Raw genomic sequence first — 3,634 nt, 5'->3', positions numbered from 1 at the left:
TCCCTGGAGGCAGGCCCTTCTCGCCTGTCTTCTTCACCACCACATGGCCAGCAGCACCCAGATAGAGCACCTGGCACAAATCCAACGCATCTGTTAGATGAATGAATGACTCCATGAGGCAGAGGGAGGATGAGGAAGGGGCAAGGGGTAAGGCAGGAAAGATGGAGGAGAGGTTGGGGTGAGAGGGCCAGGCTGCACGGGGGAGGGAGCAAGGAGAGGCCCCAGCCAGGGAGACAGATGGACTGAGGCAGAGGGTGGGGGAAGGGGCATGGGGGGAGGCTGCTGCCTCCGATCAAACGATGATGCTTGCACCCCTGAGGAGCACGGGGAGCCTGTGTGTGTCAGTGCTGGGGCACGCATGTGTTTACACACACACACTCACACGCATGCACACTCTCTCCCTCTGACTTTTCTGTCACCCAATTCCAGTCTCTTGCCGCCTCTGTGTTTTTGTCACCATCTCACCATCTGTCTCTCTGGTCACTGACTTGCTGGCTCTCACTGTCACTCTCCTCCTTACGTTTCTGTATCTGTCCTTGCCGTCGCTCCGCATCGACATACACACGAGGCCCATGTCGAGGCCCGTGGTGGCTCCGGCGTGGAAGACCTGGACTTAGGGAGCCCCTGAGGAGGTCAGGCTACAGCTGGAGGCTTGGATCTGATATGCGCAACCCCCAGGCGCTTCTGGAAGGGGTTCAGGGGCACCGCACTCTCTCCTTCAATCCCCCTCAAGTGCTCAAGGAGCCGTGTGCTATAGAGCAGAGTGCCTGGGTTTGAGTCATCCCATCAGCTGTGTGATCTTCGGCAAGTTACCCAATCTCTCTGCACCTCCACCTCCTCATCCGTCCAATGAGAGTAAGAATATGACCTCATGGAGTGGTCGTGAGAATTAAACAAGAAATGCAGGCTGGGTGCGGTGGCTCACACCTGTCGTCCCAGAGCTTTGGGAGGCCAGGGAGGGAGGAACTCTTGAGACCAGGAGTTTGAGACCAGCCTGGGCAATATAGTGAGACCCCATCTCTCCAAAAAAAAAAAAAAAGGGAAAAAGAAATGCAAAGCACTTGTAATAGCCCCCAACTCATGGTAATCAGCATATATGTGTTACATGTGTGTGAACTGTTATCCTCCTCGATTTGCACATGAGGAAACTGAGGCTTGAATCGTTCACCTGTAACCTGAGGCCACCAACAAGTAGACTGGGGCACATTTGATCATCTTTTCCTAGGTAGTCTGGTTTGCCCACAGCCTGCTTTCTTTTTGACTGGCCTAAGTTCTTCCAGAAATGGATGCTGTGCTCATTACTAAATATGCATCACTCAGAGCAGGGAGGGCCCCTCAAAGCAGGGGAGGTACTTGCACCAGCCTGCTCATTTCAGCGACGAGGGAACTGGGGCCCAGGGAGGAGTCGAGGTTTGCCTGGGGTCACACAGCAAGACAGACGGAGGCTGGGAGGCCTGGCCTCCTGTCCAAGCTCTTCCTGCGGCCCTGGGCCCCTCCTACTGATTTTCCATCCTGGCCGCAGGAATTCAGCAATCCTGAGGACATGGCAGAGTGGGCTCTTTGTGACCAGGAGGGACTGCCATCTGTCAGCAGGACAGAAGGGAGAGAGCCTGACATTTAGTGCCAGACAGTCCTGGGTTCAGGTCCTACCTCTGGCCTTATTTGCTGTGAAGCCTTAGGCAGGTCAAGCAACCTCTCTGAGCCTGTTTCCTTGTCTGTAACACGGGATCGGCCAGGGGTAGGCGTTGTTACCATTCAGCAAATGCAGAGACTGAGGCTCAGGGGTAGAGCCAAATGGTCTTCTAACAGCTGACCTGGGGCAAGTTCCTTTTTTTTTTTTTAAGAGACGGGGTCTCGCTCTGTCACCCAGGCTGGAGTGCAGTGGTAGTGGCACAATCACGGCTCACTGCAGTCTCTCAACCTTCTAAGCTCCAGGGATCCTCCTACTTCAGCCTCCCAAGTAGCTGGGACTACAGATGCCCACCACCATGCCCAGCTAATTTTTGTATTTTTTGTGGAGACATGGTCTTGCTATGTTGCCCAGGCTGGTCTTGAACTCCTGGGTTCAAGCGATGCTCCCACCAGAGCCTCCTAAAGTACTAGGATTACAGGCGTGAGCCACTACAACTGGCCTGAGTTATTTAGCTCTATGCCTCAGTTTCCCCATCTATAAACGGGGGCTATAATAATACTTCCTAGGGGCCGGGCACGGTGGCTCACGCCTGTAATCCCAACACTGGGAGGCTGAGGCGGGCAGATCACAAGGTCAGGAGATCAAGACCAACCTGGCCAACACGGTGAAACCCTGTCTCTACTAAAAATACAAAAAATTAGCCGGGCATGGTGGCGGGTGCCTGTAATCCCAGCTACTCGGGAGGCTGAGGCCGGAGAATGGCGTGAACCCAGGAGGCGGAGCTTGCAGTGAGCTGAGATTGCGCCACCGCACTCCAGCCTGGGCGACAGAGCAAGACTCTGTCTCAAAAATAATAATAATAATAATAATAATAATACCTCCGAGGGAGCTGTTGTAAGACTGAAATGGATAAATATATGTGGAGCAAATAGAACAATGCCCAGCACATTGTAAAACACCATCTAAATATTTGCATAATTTTAATTATGTTGGCCAATGGTCCTTACAGAGTTCTAATGAAGATTAAATGACATAACAAGAATGTAAGACTTATGCAAAAAATACCATCAAGTGATCATATTTTGCTAGGTTGTCCGGACACAGAGCCTTCCCCAGATCGGGATTTAGCAGGCGCTCACCTGAGAGGGAAAGTAACTGGGAGCGGAAAGTCAGCGGGGGAGGTAGCCCAGTCTGAAGCCTAACAGGGGTCTTTGCGGGCCTGGATGCCCGTGGTTTTCCGGCCCTATATGGCCTGGGTGCCCTTGGGCAAGTCACTCTCCTTTTTCCCCTCTGGCTTCCTGTTCCCTCATCTGTGAAATGGGGACGATGATGTTTGCGCAGCTTTTCTCGAAGGGCTGGTGGTGCTGAGGATCAAAATGGATTATGGATGTAAAAGTGTTTGTAAATGGTAGAGGATTATTAGCTCCCAGCTCTCTTTGTATTTATTATACCAAATAAACCACACTGGGGCCTTCTATCTTTCTTCCTCTCTTGAGGACAAATAGGTAGCCCAGGGTGCTCCAGAGATGAACCTAAGGGAGGTGGCTCCAAGAACAACAGGAGAGATTGAAATTAGATTTTAGGAAGGACTTCCTAACGTTAGCAGGGGGAAGGGAGAGAGACAGAGAACGGGAAAGTCCTCAGGCTCCCGGGCCAGGGAGAGGCCGCATGACCTGCGTGAGGCTGGTGGCTGAGTGAGTGGTTGAAGGGAGGGAAAGGGCAGAGGAAGGCTTTTGGCTCTAGGGGAAGAAGGCCTTGTAGCACAGCTGGGTTTTGAGAACAGAGAAAATGAAGAGCATCAGGGTAGGCCGATGGCTCCCCAGAGGTGAGCCCAGCATCCCAGAGCCTCTCAGGGTCCCCAACTTATGCCACCTGTGCCACCCCACTTTCTGGGGGCAGCTGTGAGCCAAGATGGAGGAAACCCCCTTTCCAGGCAGATGTTTGGGATTGTCTGGAAATTCAACACAAGTGCCGAACGCATTTTCCGACACAGTGTGGGCC

At 52.8% G+C, this 3,634-nt stretch overlaps 1 protein-coding gene across 1 annotated transcript in view; it reads left to right on the top strand.

The window, feature by feature from the left end:
- The window catches only part of STX1B (syntaxin 1B), a 32,566-nt gene that overhangs the window by 16,699 nt on the left and 12,233 nt on the right, over nt 1-3,634 (top strand). The window lies entirely within an intron of this gene.

The sequence above is a fragment of the Mandrillus leucophaeus genome, unplaced genomic scaffold (genome assembly GCF_000951045.1).
Source record: "Mandrillus leucophaeus isolate KB7577 unplaced genomic scaffold, Mleu.le_1.0 Scaffold24, whole genome shotgun sequence".
Taxonomy (NCBI): Eukaryota; Metazoa; Chordata; class Mammalia; order Primates; family Cercopithecidae; genus Mandrillus; species Mandrillus leucophaeus.
This window is presented reverse-complemented; position numbering and strand designations above follow the sequence as displayed.